Source organism: Phyllobates terribilis, unplaced genomic scaffold (assembly GCF_046119375.1).
Source record: "Phyllobates terribilis strain yellow unplaced genomic scaffold, ASM4611937v1 Scaffold_1012__1_contigs__length_473940, whole genome shotgun sequence".
NCBI classification, from domain to species: domain Eukaryota; kingdom Metazoa; phylum Chordata; class Amphibia; order Anura; family Dendrobatidae; genus Phyllobates; species Phyllobates terribilis.
In genome coordinates, this window is record NW_027363772.1 from 203,640 (window position 1) to 221,144 (window position 17,505).

The 17,505-nt window shown below is 48.3% G+C and overlaps 1 long non-coding RNA gene across 1 annotated transcript; it reads right to left on the reverse strand.

Annotated features, from left to right (window-relative positions):
- Positions 1–14,634: 14,634 nt before the first annotated feature.
- Positions 14,635–15,399, reverse strand: LOC141241396 (uncharacterized). Its single transcript, XR_012306139.1, has 3 exons — positions 15,219–15,399; positions 14,800–14,861; positions 14,635–14,717 (listed from the first exon to the last, which is right to left on the reverse strand). It is a non-coding gene; the product is annotated as an uncharacterized lncRNA (long non-coding RNA).
- Positions 15,400–17,505: the final 2,106 nt, after the last annotated feature.

The following is a 17,505-nucleotide window of genomic DNA, read 5'->3' on the forward strand; positions in this document are numbered from 1 at the left end:
TGCGGTGGCACCCCGGGCAGTCTTTTAAAAGCCTAACAAGTGCCCAAAACGATAGTGACAGTGCACAAATGACATAGGGACAGCATGGGGATCGCCCCAGGAAGCATTTCTGACCCCCAGATCACTGCTGTTAACAACGTGGTCAGAGGTATTAAGCCACTTTTACGGGCTCACAATAAAACGTTCAAAAACGAAAGTGAAGCTTTTTTCCTGTGAAATATGTTAAGGAACATCCTTTCCAGGGAAAAGACTTGTGTATAAGTTAAAATAAATGACCAAAAACAAAAATACTCCTCCACACCTTCGGCTATGTTCACAAGTAGCATTTTTTATGCGTTTTTGCACTTTTGTATTGCTTTCAACTATGACAAATGCATTCACCGTGAAATGTCATTTTAACATTTTACAACCTTATCTGGCCATGTGCTGTGTGACACATGCATAAAGTGCTGAAAAGACAAGGGAACAGCATGGGGAAGACCCCTGGAAGCATCTCTGACTCCCAGGTCACTGTCTAAAAGTGTGCCCATCATAAGTGATCCTTACCGCATCAGAAGATGCAGACTTGCAACTATCCCCATGGAAGTTCTAGTCCCAGGGCAGTGTTCAATTGTACCTCCCCCATTCCTTGCAATACAAGCTCAAGTATGCAGCCTGCCACCCACCCACCCCCAGGCTGCAATACCATACTGCTTGCTTGCTTGAACTTGAAATTGGGCCTTTTAGGCATGTGGAGGCGGAATCTGGCCACCACGTCATGGCTGTGTTGGCGGCCTGGAATCCATACTCAGTCCCCAGCCGCCCGGCGGCCGGGTGTCCATACTCGGTCCCCAGCCGCCCCGCGGCCGGGTGTCCACACACGGTCCCCAGCCGCCTGGGGGCAGCCGGGTGTCCATAAACGGTCCCCAACAGCCCCTATTTCTCCTTGGAACATCCCCCCACACACTTTTCTTAGCCCGGCCTGCTTTAGGCAGCATTGGAAAAGCCCACCAGAGAACCAGACTCCTCCGGTGGGCCTTGACTTCTCCATCGGTGGAGTTGAGAGTGCCAAGGTGAGGAGCATGATGATGATGACAGAAGTTAGCATCTGCTATGTTTTCTTTTAATGCAAGTGTAAGTGTGCAGCCTGCCACCCACCCACCCCCAGACTGCAATTCCATACTGCTAGCTTCCATACTGCTAGCTTGCACTTGAAATGGGGCCTTTTAGTTTGGAGGAGGCCGAAGCTGGCCACTACCTCATGGCTGCTTCGGCAGCGAGGTATCCATACTCAGTCCCCAGCCGCCCATATTTGTCCTGGTGTGCCTTATACATAAGATTAAGCATGTATACCAAAACATTACCTGTGCCCTCCCCAGTGCATTTAGTGGGAAGGAGAGCCTATTCCGCTGTAGTGTGTGCATGCCAAACCCCTGTTCATGGTACATGCGAAGATGCCTCCCACCTTGCACCTGTCGTTGCAGACTTGCAACTATCCCCATTCAAGTCCTTGTCCCAGGGCAGTGTTCAATTGTACCTCTCCCATTCCTTGCAATGCAAGCGCAAGTATGCAGCCTGCCACCCACCCACCCCCAGGCTGCAATACCATACTGCTTGCTTGCTTGCACTTTAAATTGGGCCTTTTAGGCATGTGGAGGCGGAATCTGGCCACCACGCCATGGCTGTGTCGGCGGCCTGGTATCCATACTCAGTCCCCAGCCGCCTGGTGGCCGGGTGTCCCCGCTTGCTCCCCAGCCTCCAGGGGGTGGCCGGGTGTCCATACTCGGTCCCCAGCCACCCCTATTTGTACCGGTAACCTTTCCCACACTTTTCTTAGCCTGGCCTGCTTTAGGGCAGCATTGGCCGAGCCCACCGGACTATCAGACTCCTCCGGTGGGCCCTGGCTTCTCCATCAGGGGAGTTGAGAGTGCCAAGGTGAGGAGCATGATGAGGATGATAGAAGTTAGCATCTGCTTTGTTTTGTTGTAATGCAAGCGCATGTATGTAGTAGCGGCTAGGCCTGAGGAGGTCAGCGTTTTGGCGCATATCCTACCTCCTCCGAGGATTGCTGGATGTTTTCCTGCTACTATCCAAGTTCTATGACTCTCGTTAAAACAAAGCTTCAAGTGATAAATGATGGATGAGGTAGTGGCAAAGGAGAAAGAGCAGGAGGAACAGGGACCATTCACATCAATATCAGGCCAGTCAACCAGATATGTCTTGTAGGATATGTTTCTGTAACAAAAGGAGCGGTTCGGCTACACAGTTATAGGGCATACAGTGAGTGCAATGCCTACCAAAAATTTTCGAGGCACTCCAATGCCCCTTGGAAATGACATGGAGGTCAGAGGGCGTTAACTAAACCTTTTTTTTCCATTTATAGCAACTGGGTCTCCTGTGCACTGTTGGCCTAAGCAGTGAATGGAAGGCTTTCCAAAAATTATGAGGTACTGCAATGTCCCTTACAAGAGCCATGTGTGGCACCCCAGGGGTCTGGTCACCACAGTAATAGAGATTACGTCGGAGAGCAAGTGGGAGGTTTCCTGGTCAGGATCCCTTAAACATGCAACATCCTCCTGCCCCAGTCCTGGGAGGGGAGAATTCTGCCCTTATAAACTGGATCTGGGGCGGGGTTTAGTGAGTCAGAGAACAGTCAGAGTCAGAGTGAGAGCAAGGGAAAGTAACAGCAAGGAGCTCTGTAGGAGCTAGGAGCTAAAGACCAGGGGCTGGAAGCTGAGCAGAGCTCGCCCTGGCAGAAGACAATAGGAACCGGACACAGGAGTCCGAAGCTGTGAGGACTTATATATCCAGCAGCAGAAACCACCCGGCAGGGGATTTCAGGTCCTCTGGCCATAGAAGCCCGGAGGCTCAGTCACAAGCAAGGGACCAGCACCGCCTTCGTGGAGCGGAGGCTAACAGAAGGCCCCAAGTCACCAGCCATATGGGTGAGCACTACAAGGTACACTCAGGGACGTGGGCTACTTCTACCCGCTTACAGCAAGGTAGCCAGGAAGAGTGCAGACAGACGGGGAGGCCTACAACTCCACCTGGCCAGGGGAACTCCTGCTTGCTCACAGACTGACCAGGCCTCTTATGCTAGCCAGTACTCCCGGGAGGGTCTACCTTATAATCATCAGTAAAGACCCTGAACTGCACTGCAAAGACTCTGAGTCGTTCCTGCTGCGCTCGTGCACCATCACCCCCATCATCCACACTCACTGCCCTGAGGCTATACTCCTCCCGAGGGGAGTTATCCCATTCTATGCTGCGCGCACAACAACAGCCTCAGCGGACTGCCTCGCAGCGGTGGTACTCCCTGACCGCAATCCACGGGTGGCGCAGTCGGACAATTAACCTCAAAACCTAAGAAAGACTGCCACTGGTTTGACCAGCCTGAGCCACGGGACCGGGTCACTGCCACGGAGACTACAGACCCCAGAGACCCGGCACCGGGTATCCCACACACGTGTGCACACGGCCCAGGGGGCGAGTCACATGCAGTACAGCATATTACAAACATAAGTCCCATTATTGGGGAGTGGGTGTCCCATAGTATTTGCTTATGCTTTCCAAGCAAAAGCTGCCAAAAATTAGGACGGAGCAACTTGCAATGCCTCTTACAAGAGCCATGCAGTACAGCATATTACAAACATAAGTCCCATTATTCGGGAGTGGGTGTCCCATAGTATTTGCTTATGCCTTGCAAGCAAAAGCTGCCAAAAATAAGGACGGAGGAACTTGCAATGCTGGCACCCTGGTGGTATAGTGGTGGTGGAGGCTGAGGATAAGGAGAAGAAGATAAAACAGCCGAAACGAGGAAGCGTATACCTATGTGTGGGTGTGAAGCGGTGCATGTGAATACACCTCCCGAAATAACAGAGTGGATTTGACTTTATGTTACTCTGCTGTCATTTGGTGGTGATGAGAAGTCTGGCCCAATCCAGCCCTTGTTCATTTTGATAAGGGTCAGCTTGTCAGCATTGTCAGTTGACAGGCGAGTGCGCTTATGAGTTATAATTCCCCCAGCGGCACTAAAAACACGCTCCGATAACACGCTAGCGGCAGGGCAGGCCAGGACCTCCAAGGCGTACAGAGCGAGTTCATTCCAAGTGTCCAGCTTGGATACCCAATAATTAAAAGGCACAGAGGAATCACGGAGGACGCTGGTACGATCGGCAAGGTACTCCCTCACCATCTTTTGAAACTTTCCACTGCTTGTGAGAGTACCCCCGCGCCTCAGGGCCTGTAAGCTGGGCGGGTGTCAGAAAACTGTCCCAGAACGTTGACAGTGTTCCCCTGCCTCTGCTGGATTGGAGTTGCATCTCTCTCGCCTGTACGCCTTGGTTGGTCAACGAACTGTGACCTCTGCCGCTAGCGTGTTCAGATGGGAATTTTTTTAAGAGTTCTGCAGCAAGGGCCTTCTGGTACTGCCCCATTTTTGTAGACCTCTCCACCTCAGGAATAAGAGAGTGAAAGTTCTCCGTGTAGCGGGGGTCTACAAGTGTCACCAACCAATAATGACTGTCACCCAACATTTTGACAACGCGAGGGTCACGGTTAAGGCAGCATAACATAAAGTCAGCCATGCGTGCCAGACTGGTAATGGGCAAGATTTCCGTGTCCTCACCAAGATGACGACTGACCATGCTCTCCTGCTCCTCCTCCTCTTCCTCCTCCCCCCTGTCCTCAGGCCACCCACGCTGAACCGACGGTATGACACTTGTACAGGTACTACCGTCTACAACGCATGATAGCAGCTCCTGTTCTTCCTCCTCCTCCTCCTCCTCTCCCTCATTGTCCCCCAATGCATGTTGGGATGAGATGAGGCTGTGCTGTGTGTAATCGCCCGCTACGGCTTCTTGATCCATCTCATCATACTCTGGCTGCAATGCCTCCTCTTTAATTCTCTGCAGAGAGCGTTGCAAAAGACAGACAAGTGGGATGCTGACACTAATGATGGCGTCATCGCCACTCACCATCTTGGTGGCCTCCTCAAAGTTTGTCAGGATGGTACATAGTCAGACATCCAGGTCCACTCCTGAGGTCTTATGTGTGGAGTCTGACCTCAATATCGACGGCCTTGTTGCAGCTGGTACTCCACAACTGCTCTCTTCTGCTCACAAATCCTTTGCAACATGTGGAGGGTAGAGTTCCAACGTGTGGGGACATCACACATCAGTCGGTGTGCCGGAAGCTGCAAACGCTGCTGCAACAAAGCAAGGGCGGCGGAAGCTGTAGCCGACTTGCGAAAATGAGCTGACAGGCGGCGTACTTTCACGAGCAGATCTGGCAACTCGGGGTCCGATTTAAGAAACCGCTGAACCACGAGGTTAAGCACATGAGCCAGGCATGGTACGTTTGTGATCTCACCTCGCCTCAGAGCCGCCACCAGGTTACGGCCATTGTCACACACGACCATGCCGGGATGTAGGTTCAGCGGTCTCAGCCACAGATCTGCCTGCTCTTTCACAGCTGTCCACAACTCACAAGCAGTGTGAGGTTTATCACCTAAGCTTATGAGTTTCAGCACAGCCTGTTGCCGCTTGGCGGAGGCAGTACTGCAATGCTTCCAGCTTGTAACTGATGTGGTGATATCTGAGATGGAGGCTGAACATGAGGAGGATGCGCAGGAGGAGGAGGATGCGCAGGAGCTGTACACTGTGGGGGCAACTCTGACTGACATAGGGCCAGCAATCCTCGGTGTGGGGAGGATGTGTTCCGTCCCAAGGTCCGACTGGGTCCCGGCTTCTACTATGTTTACCCAGTGTGCCGTCAGAGAGATGTACCGATTGCGGTAGGATTCCGTCTCCATCAGCCTAAAAGGCAGCATTTCCAATGCAAGCAGTCGTGAAATGTGCGAATTTAGGACTGTGGCCTGTGGGGCGTTAGCTGCGAATTTCCGCTTTCGTTCAAAGGTCTGGGATATGGACAATTGAACGCTGCGGTGGGACGTGGACGTTGATGCTGTTTCTTGAGAAACTGCCATAACAAGTGAAGACTGAGAGGAGGGGGCATCTTTACATGCAGTATGGACAGGGGATTGCCTTGCACGCACAACAGTGGAAGAAGCAGTGGTGACATCCGCAGACACTGGTCGTGGACCCTGGGTTTCGCCCCACAAAGTCGGGTGCTTTGCTGCCATGTGCCTGATCATGCTGGTGGTGGTCAGGCTGGTAGTTTTGTCACCCCTGCTGATGCTGGCATGGCAGGTGGAACATATGGCCTTTTTGGGGTTATCAGCAGTCTTTAAAAAAATTCCAGACTCTGGAAGACCTACCGCTTGTACTGGCAACGTCCCTTGTGTTGGTGTTACGGGGAAAGGTTGCCTGTCTTCTGTCTGTGGCCACCACACTGCTTCTTCCTGCCTGTTGGGGTACTCTGCCTCCCTCCCCCTGTGTGCTGCTGGCCTCACTCTGCATGTCCTCCTTCCACGTTGGGTCAGTTACTAGATCATCCACCACCTCCTCCTCTTCCACTTGCGCACCACGATCCTCCTCCTCACTTCCTGGCAATTGTGTCTCGTCATCGTCCACCTCTTGTGACAGATTGCCAACGTCGACTTCCTGTGGCCGTGGCTGTTCAAATATTTGGGCATCGCAACATGGGATCTCCTCTTCCACCACTTCAAGCGTATCAGGCGAGGGGCCCAAATATGGAAATGGTCCAGTGAACAGCTCTTCAGAGTGTCCAAGTGTGGGATCACTTGCTGTCTGAAAAATATACAAGACCCAGCACCACCTTATGATAAGACATACACCTGTGCCAAAGTCCCTGAGAAATAAATGGGAGAAAAAAAGCAAAGGGTAGAGCAGGCACCAAGCATAGTAAATAATCAAATATAGAGGCAGTGTATTGAAAACATTGTAGAAATTTTATTATAGAAAAGACATACAGCACCACTTAATTAAAAAGTACAATTAAAAAACATATAAGACAAGAAAAAACAAAAAAACGCATGGACAAAAATAATTTTTTGTTTTTTCTTGTCTTATATGTTTTTTTACATACAGTTATTGTTTACTGGGGTATACCACACTTTTTTAAATAGAGATATTTGCAGCTGAACAGTGAGCGACACACTCAAACTGTTTTTTTTTTAGATACCAAAGGCCCAAAACTGGATAGTACAGCGATTTGACCCGTGGAACTGCGAAACCACACTGGGATGTCGGGCCTACACAAGACTATTTTCAACAGATATATTTTTGTGTCATAGAATGGTAGAATTGGAAGGGACCTCCTGGGTCATCTGGTCCAACCCCCTGCTCAAAGCAGGATTCACTAGATCATCTCAGACAGATGTCTGTCCAGCCTCTGTTTGAAGACGTCCATTGAAGGGGAACTCACCACCTCTCGTGGCAGCCTGTTCCACTCATTAATCACCCTAACTGTCAAAAAGTTTTTTCTAATATCTAATCTGTGTCTCCTCCCATTTAGTTTCATCCCATTGCTTCTAGTCTTTCCTTGTGCAAATGAGAATAAAGATGATCCTTCTACAATGTGACAGCCCTTGACATATTTGTAGACAGCTATTAAGTCTCCTCTCAGTCTTCTTTTTTGCAAGCTAAACATTCCCAAATCCTGCAACCGTTCCTCATAGGACATGGTTTGCAGACCAGTCACCATTCTGGTCGCTCTTCTCTGAACTTGCTCCAGTTTGTCTATGTCTTTTTTAAAATGTGGTGCCCAAAACTGTACACAGTATTCCAGATGAGGTCTGACCAAAGAGGAGTAAAGACCGATAATGACTTCACGTGATCTAGACTGTATGCTTCTGTTAATACATCCCAGAATTGTATTTTCCTTGTTTGCTGCTGCATCACACTGTTGACTCATGTTCAGTCTATGATCTATTAGTATACCTAAGTCTTTTTCACATGTACTGTTGCTTAGCTCTATTCCTCCCATTCTGTATATGCTTTTTTCATTTTTATTGCCCAGATGTAGTACTTTGCATTTTTCCCTGTTAAAAAACATTCTGTTGGTTGCTGCCCACTGCTCCAGTTTATTTAGGTCTTTTTGAATCCTCTCTTTCTCTTCTCTAGTATTAGCTATCCCTCCTAGCTTTGTGTCATCAGCAAATTTAATCAGTTTACCCTCAATTCCTTCATCTAAATCATTGATAAAGATGTTGAACAATACAGGTCCCAGGACGGAGCCCTGTGGTACCCCACTTGAGACATTCATCCAGCTGGATGTGAAGCCATTTACAACCACCCTTTGAGTCCGATCACTAAGCCAGTTATGAATCCACCTAACAGTTGCCTGGTCCATTGCATACTTGGTCATTTTTTCAATAAGGATGGTGTGAGATACTTTGTCAAATGCTTTGCTGAAGTCAAGATATACTATATCTACAGCATTTCCCTGATCCACCCAGTCAGTGATTCTGTCATAGAAGGAAATTAAGTTAGTCTGACATGACTTGTTAGTTACAAACCCATGCTGACTCTGGTTAATCACTTCATTCTTATCCATGTACTTACATACATGTTGTTTAATAATTTGTTCAAAGATCTTTCCTGGTATAGAAGTCAGACTCACCGGCCTATAGTTCCCTGGGTCCACCTTCTTCCCCTTTTTGAAGATAGGAACAACATTTGCTCTTTTCCAGTCTTCTGGGACTTCTCCTGTTCTCCAAGAATTTTCAAAGATTATGGAGAGTGGTTCTAAAATTTCTTCTACGATCTCCTTCAGTACTCTGGGGTGTAATTCATCTGGACCTGGAGACTTGAACTCATTTATGTTAGCTAAATATTCCCTCACAATCTTTCTGTTTACAGATAACTTGGATTCCTCTATTCCTTTAAAAGGACAGTGAAGATCAGTTGATCTTACATTTTCTTTCTGAGAGAAAACAGATGCAAAATAGGAATTAAAAAGTTCGGCCTTCTCAACATCCTCTCTTACCATTTCTCCATTTTCATCCTGTAAAAATCCTATAGCATCTTTGACTTTTCTTTTACTTTTGACATACCCCCAAAATCCTTTTTTATTGCTTTTGACATCTCTTGCAAGCCTTAATTCATTGTCAGCTTTAGCTAACCTGATACGTGCCCTGCAGGATCTGCAGACTGCATTATAATCTTCTTTAGATATGCCTCCCTCTTTCCATTTAATAAACATTTCTTTCTTTCTTTTTAGCATGTGTTTAAGTTCTGTGTTCATCCATCCTGGTTTCCTTAAATGCTTCCCATTCTTCCTACTTTTCGGGATTGTTAACGATTGTGCTTTGAGAATCTCATTTTTAAAAATTTCCCATCCTTCCTGGACATTTTTGTCCCTAAGGACATCCAGCCATTGGATCCCTCCTATTCTCTTTCTGAGTCTCTTAAAATCTGCCTTTCTAAAATCTAACCTTGAAGTTTGAGTCTTCACATGTCTTCCTCCTCTAGTTATCCAAAATTCTATAATAGCATGATCGCTGCCTCCTAGGGTCCCAGCCACCTTTACCTCCTCAACCATTTCCTCCCTGTTTATAAGGATTAGATCCAAAGTAGCAGATCCCCTTGTTTTCTCCCCTACCTTTTGGAAGATAAAGTTGTCAGCAAGAGAGGATAAGAATTTGCTTGACCTGTTAGTTTTACTTGAGAGAGATTCCCAACAAATGTCTGGATAGTTGAAATCTCCCATGACCACTACGTCATATTTTTTGGAGAACTTGGTCATTTGATACATAAAGAGTTCATCCATATCTTCAGCTTGCCCAGGTGGCCTGTAGTAAATGCCTACAATGGTGTCCTTTCCGTTGTTCTCTCCTTGTATTCTTACCCAAACAGTTTCCACAGTACTCCCAGTCTCTGAAGCTTCAATCTCTGTGCAGATATATGCTTTTCTAACATACAATGCAACACCTCCTCCTCGTTTATCAAGTCTGTTTCTTGCAAATAAGTTGTATCCTTTTAGCCTTTTATTCCAATCATGTGTATCGTCCCACCAAGTTTCAGTGATTCCAATGACATCATATTCCTTTTCCTGCATTAGTAGTTCCAATTCTCCTTGTTTGTTGCCCATGCTTTGTGCATTTGTATAAAAACATTTTAGTTTGTGATTGGTTTCTCTTCCTCCCATATTTTTATTATTTAAATTGTTTTGTCTTTGTTCTTCCTTTCCACTTCCAGTAGCAGAGATCTCAATAGTATTTGTCAGCTGTATGGCTTTTTCTGGCCTTATGCTTCCCTTCCCACATTGTTCTAGTTTAAAGCTCTTCTGATGAGTGTAGCAAGGCGACTTCCAAATACATGTTTTCCAGTCTTCGTAAGGTGCACCCCATCTCTAGCAAGTAGTCCATCGTATAGGTAATTCATTCCGTGATCCAGAAATCCAAATCCTTGTTGACGGCACCATCGACGTAGCCAGTTGTTCACCTGTAGAATCTTATTCCACCTCATTGTTCCATGGCCATCCACTGGGAGGATGGATGAGAAGACCACCTGCGCTCCCAATTCTTTCACTTTCTTGCCTAAGTCTTCAAAGTCACTGCAGATGGTTTCCAGGTCCTTTCTTGCGGTGTCATTTGTCCCCACATGTATTAGCAGGAATGGGTAGTGATCTGTAGGTCTGAAAAGTCTTGATATCCTGTCAGACACATCTTTAATTTTTGCTCCTGGAAGACAGCACATTTCTCTTGAGGTTATGTCTGGTCTGCAGATAGCGGCCTCTGTTCCTCTTAACAGGGAATCCCCCATGACCACCACTCTCCGTTTTTTCTTCACAACATTCTTCTTTCTCCATCCAGGAGGATTCTGAGGGCTTACAAGGTTATTCATTGCTGGCAAAGTCTTATTTTGCTGTATTTCTTCATGGTTCTCCTGCGTGAGAGCCTGGTACTGGTTCCTGAGCAGTATGGGTGCTGACTGCCTCTCGATCCTCCTGCTTCTGTGGGTCACATGCTTCCATTCCTCTGTTTCGTCAGGTGCAGTTCGAATTTCTTCTCTTTCTGAATCATGAAGAGATAATTCTGCTCTGTCACAACAGTCAGGAGACACTACTGTTTTTCTTTACGGAAAAAAACTACCAAAAGCTGAATAATAGAGATTTTTTACCATGGGATGGCAAAACCACAGTTATTGTTTACTGGGGTATACCACACTTTTTTAAATAGAGATATTTGCGGCTGAACAGTGAGCGACACACTCAAACTGTTTTTTTTTTTAGATACAAATGGCCCAAAGTGGATAATACAGAGGTTTGAACCGTGGAAGTGCAAAACAACACTTCTGTTTCTCTAGCCTACACCAGACTATTTTCAACAGTTATATTTGTGTCTGAAAAATCAGAGACACGCTTTTTTTTTGGGGGGTGGGGGGGGACGGGGACACACCAAAAGGTTAATAAGACGGGTATTTGTACAGTGTGAAGGAGAAAAAAAAAAGGAGGATTTAGATGAAAAAAAAAAGGATTTTTCCTGGCCCCCGACACCTGGTGCTAAGTCCAGCAATTTCAGCAACAGGAGCACACAGGACTGTAATGCAGCGTTTGCTGGTATAACCACTGTGTCTCCTATACAGCCTTCCTGCCTGGTATCTGGGATGGATATTAGTCCTGAAAAGGACTGTTTGTTTGTTCTGGCAGCCTTTACAGACCCTACACTAACTATTTTGCAGTTTATATCTCTCCCTAAATCAGCAGCGCTGTCCCTACACTGTCTAATCCGGAGCGACTGTGTCCAAGATGGCGGCGCCCCATTTTAAATACTCGAGGTGACGCTGTGCGGCCAGCCAATCACTGTAATGCCCACAACCAACATGGCTGCGGCATTACAGTGACTGGCTGGCAATCCCTGCATGTTCATTGGCTCTGTAAAGAGCACCAAACATGCAGGGCGGAGACCCGAGCTCCCGCCCGAGTAACCCGGAAATGCTCGGTGCTCGCCGAACATCCCGAGTAGCGTGATGCTCGGGCGAGTACCGAGCAGTGTCGAGCATGTTCGCTCAACACTATTTATTACGTTTACACCCAAAATCTCTCCTAATCCTGGAGATCAAACCTATGAAAGCAATTTATGAATGATCGTAACACCTCTATGAAGGGTAATTATCATCGCCTTCATAAATATACATTTATATGTATAAATACATATGAGGTCAATGCATAGTACTGGCACATGACTTATCACTTTCCAGGACCTTACAAAGCACCAGGAACATTCATAACAAGCGGAGGTGAAGCGATTCTGGCAACTTAATAGGAAAGTATTCTTTACAGTTAGAGCAGTCAGACTGTGGAATGCCAACCACAAGATATAGTAATGGCAGATAGTATAACAGCATTTATAGAAGGGCTGGATACTTTTTTAACAAAACATGACATTGTGGGTTATAAATAATCTAGTAATAGAAAATGTATAACTTTGGAGATAGACCTAGGACATTAAAGTTCAAACTTTTTCAACCTATGTAACTATGCAAGTATGCAGAATGCACATTAGGAAAATGCTTGAAATGCAATTCCCTATAATATTATTTTACAAGTAATTTCCTCTTAACTTTCTGCTTTGTAAAGTGCTAGTTATAAGCCCAATCTATGGATCTAAAAAGTGCAAAACACTCCTGAAACACTTGTACGTATGTTCTATAATCTGTATTTCTTATGGTGCCTAAGGGAAGCCGTAATGATAAGACTCCTGCTTGGTAACAAGTGCAGTTATTTGCCTCCATAATGAAAGTGAATTACAAATGATGAAAGGGTTAATACTTGGACCCTGCATCAGTAATAGCCCTTGTAGTAACCATGACAACTATTGTGAGGGCATAAACAAGTGTCATAAAGAAGATTCCATAAAAGAATGCCGCGCTGCCACGATCAGCGCCATTATTGATGATGCGCCTGAGGACCTTGAGCTTGACCACCCCACGTAATGTGCCAACGTTGGTGTAATTTGGAGGTTCTGGCAGGGAAAGGGGTTGTCTTCTTAGACACCCCGGGGGGAAGGGAATGTAACAGAGGGGGGGGTCCCCAAAACAAGATCCCCTTCTGTTACTATGTACAAATAGCTGCTCTTCTTTGGGAGTTCATGGATGGATCCTTGACTTTAATGGGTGATAAATTGGGAGGGGGAGGGGATATTCTTCCTAAGAGGGGTTATCCATAATGAGCAACCCCTGTAACCAAGTACCCAACTTCTTGAGAGACGGAGCTGGATCTGTAAGGGAGAAGTGGTAGATCCACCTGGGAAATCAGATCAACTAAATTCGTTCCAGCAATAAATGTGGTGACAGATATCGCAGCCAGATCTCTCCCACATCCAGTTTATCACATTAATAGTCTATATTTGTTATGTCGTTCCCTGTAAATATGTAGAAATTCTAAAACTCCGTCATATATCGGCACTAACTCTCTAAGACCAAGGGAAGGGCAGCCCTCCAGCCATGGTTCCCTAGAGGTTTCCTCCACAGGGGGTTTTCCTCTCCTGAGCGCTGCAGGGTGACTCTTCGTGAGTCGAGGGTTGTGCCATTTTCGGTGTCATGTAAATTTAAATAAAGTTGAGAACATTTGACACCTAATTGCAATGCTTTGTGTATTTATTTTGTATGTGTCTGATTTATTTTGTTTGGGAGTCGGGGTCCATCACACTTCACTGAGTCATACGTCTGGACATCTGCCGCCAGCAGTTTTGCCCCAGGGGTTGCCCCTGCTCTGGGGAGTTTGATGGAGCAGAGAAGACAAGAATTACAGCACTCATCCTCAGAATAAGGACTTCTATTACAGTACTACAAGCAGCTTCCTCACCTCATTCAAACAGTGAGTATTTTGGGCTCTAATTTACATCAGTATTTGTAAGCTGAAAACCAGAGGGGAACAAACACAGTGAAAAATAGTAACTGAAACACTTTCACCTCTTCTGTTTTGGATCCACTCCTGGCGTCTGCTAACAAATACTGATGCAAAATATCGCCATGGAAGTGCCCTAAATTCTTACGGACTGATTTGACTGTTTGAGTTGCAGTCAAGCAACAGAGGTTGCAAGCGTTAAAGGAGTAATCTGGTATCAAAAACCCCTGTCCCCCTTGCCATTTTTCTCTATCCTGAACCTGTGCTGCCTGCCCCGATCTCAGATTGTCTGACCTAGTCCTTGTCTTCGCTCTCCTGTGTCTGGTACCCTGGTACCTCCGGAATGCTGCTGCAGTCCAGGGGACTGCACTGAAGTGGTACCTGGTGTCTACCGGCGGCCCAGTCTAGCCTCACCACCAGAGGTTCTAGTGGAGACCCAATAGACATCTAGTCACAACCCTCCCGTGGGGCAGTGGGTCCATATCCACCAGCGCTACACCCACATAGCAAATGTGGTACCAATATTCAAGAAGGGGATAACATCTGAGCCTGGAATTTATAGGCCGGTAAGTTTAACTTGTACTGTGGGCAACATCTTTGAGGGTTTTCTAAGAGATACTAACCTGGAGCACCTCAATAAGATTAACTAATCTGCAAACTAATCTGAAAAGATTCTATGGGGAGGTAAGTTCTAGGTTGGACCAGGGAAACTTAGTGGATGTTGTCTATCTGGACTTTTCAAAGGCATTTGATACGGTGCCATACAACAGGTTGGTACATAAAAATGTTCAATATATTATATGGTAAACTTGCTCCACGAAAGAACAAGTCCTTGTGTGGTCGATGGAAAAATCAAGGAAAATATCAGTGATGCGGTCGTTACCTCTTGACAGCTCCATTTCGTACTTGTTCTCTAGTCCCTCCATGGCCACGGTGATAAAAAATTCCCTGAAAAGCTCATTATTCTAATAAAAAAAAATACAAAGTAAGGAGCTGACACAAAGGAGAGCAGACAGCTCGTATGTCGGAATAAGCAATTGCAGTTACCTTAATTTTCTCAAAGAAGGTGCCATTAATCACTATGTCGTACGCCGTACAGCCGCCTCCACCTGTAGGACAAAGTGCACCAGGACTTAGATACTTTGCGGTGCCGACTCAATCCATTGACCTTAGTAGGGCTGCTATGAATAAGTGGTATAAGTTCTTAAAGGGGAATCCAAGTATTGGACAATCCCTTTAAGTCCTAAATCTAAACCAAAAAAAGTTCAAAAGTCAACAACAAGATGTCAAACTTTATTCCGCAGACTGGAAGTGGACCTACCAGAACCTGTGGAGATGGCACCTTTGACCATTGAGGATTAGTAAGTTGTAATACTTGCTATTTTAACCCCTTTAAGGATATCTCTGGACTACCCCTTTAAAAAGAGACGCGCTGTATTAAAAAAACAAACAAAAAAAAAACGTACTATTATCAACTTCAACGTGGGGCTCTCCAAGGCTCATGGGGACTCGATAGCCGGAGGGATCATCAGATTCCAGGATGCTGACTAACTCCTGCTCCGTCAGGTCCGGGGCCGCTGGGATCTGGTTTGACTTGCAGATGTTAATAAAGATTTTGGTATTTTTGGATGTGCGAGTTTTAATGCAGAAACCTAACACAGAAATAAAAACAAAAAGTGAACAAAAACACAATAAAATCGGCAAAAGCCAAGCAGCATTTACATGTAATCAACTGTATAAGAAAAAACGATGTGACCCCCCACGTTGGTTGCATCATGTGACCGTTGCAGTCAATAAGACCCCACTGCCCCACTGTGGTATCTGTCACATAATATGCACAAAGTAATCTGGATAATAATCAGAGGACGCCCATCTCACCAGGCTGGGGTCTGATCTGTCTGCTTTCTGGTAAGTTCGGTATTCTGCTCTGTATCTCCTGTTTGGCCTGAAATGAGGCAACAAGTGAGAATCAGTGAGTAACATGAACAGGATGGTTCTGCAAACTGATTTTTCCTGCAACAAAATAGTACAACTGTGAGGGGTCTAAAGCCAACAATACACATTAGGTAAATGTTGGAGACTGCCGCGCCCCCGGCGGATGACGGAGGAGACAATCACCCGGTGATTGCTGGCCTCTCCAATTCATCTTTCGTACCTTCATCAGCATCTGTTCATACAGCGCTTCCGCCATGTTTGTGTTCAGTTCTGCAGAGAGCAGCGACTTGTCAGACTCCATTTTTTCGGTCAAAGACAGAAGCTCAGGGATCTTGTTTTATAAGAGAAAACCTGAAAAATGAAAATATGTATTAATCTTCTCCACAGACAACGACAAGGGGAGAGTGCGGGAGCCCGACGGCCCGCGGCACGAGGGGGTGCGGGAGCCCGACAGCCCACGACACGAGGGGGTGCGGGAGCCCGACAGCCCACGGCACGAGGGGGTGCGGGAGCCCGACAGCCCACGGCACGAGGGGGTGCGGGAGCCCGACAGCCCACGGCGCGAGGGGGTGCGGGAGCCCGACAGCCCACGGCACGAGGGGGTGCGGGAGCCCGACAGCCCACGGCACGAGGGGGTGCGGGAGCCCGACAGCCCACGGCACGAGGGGGTGCGGGAGCCAGACAGCCCACGGCACGAGGGGGCGCGGGAGCCCGACAGCCCACGGCACGAGGGGGTGCGGGAGCCCGACAGCCCACGGCACGAGGGGCTGCGGGAGCCCGACAGCCCACGGCACGAGGGGGTGCGGGAGTCCGACAGCCCTCGACACCAGGGGGTGCGGGAGCCCGACAGCCCACGACACCAGGGGGTGCGGGAGCCCGACAGCCCACGACACCAGGGGGTGCGGGAGCCCGACAGCCCACGACACCAGGGGGTGTGGGAGCCCGACAGCCCACGGCACGAGGGGGTGCGGGAGCCCGACAGTCCACGGCACGAGGGGGTGCGGGAGCCCGACAGCCCACGGCACAAGGGGGTGCGGGAGCCCGACAGCCCACGGCACGAGGGGGTGCGGGAGCCCGACAGCCCACGACACCAGGGGGTGCGGGAGCCTGACAGCCCACGACACTAGGGGGTGCGGGAGCCCGACAGCCCACGGCACGAGGGGGTGCGGGAGCCCGACAGCCCACGACACCAGGGGGTGCGGGAGCCCAACAGCCCACGGCACGAGGGGGTGCGGGAGCCCGACAGCCCACGGCACGAAGGGGTGCGGGAGCCCGACAGCCCACGACACCAGGGGGTGCGGGAGCCTGACAGCCCACGACACGAGGGGGTGCGGGAGCCCGACAGCCCACGACACCAGGGGGTGCGGGAGCCCGACAGCCCACGGCACCAGGGGGTGCGGGAGCCCGACAGCCCACGACACCAGGGGGTGCGGGAGCCCGACAGCCCACGACACCAGGGGGTGCGGGAGCCCGACAGCCCACGACACCAGGGGGTGCGGGAGCCCGACAGCCCACGACACCAGGGGGTGCGGGAGCCCGACAGCCCACGACACCAGGGGGTGCGAGACCCTGACAATATTGCGAGTGGGATTCTGCACACCTACAGCTAGCTACTTATTGTCCTGAATGTAGTAATCACCTTGGCACATTCCCATCTTCTTACCTGTAGTACATACGCCAAACACCACTACTCTGACTACAATCACCCAGCTACAGCGTCACCACGCCTCAGCAACAGGAGAGCGTCTAGATTGGAGTTGATTTCTTGAGGGGGAGGAGTCATGACATCACCAGAAGGGGCGGGGCCGTCTCAGTACA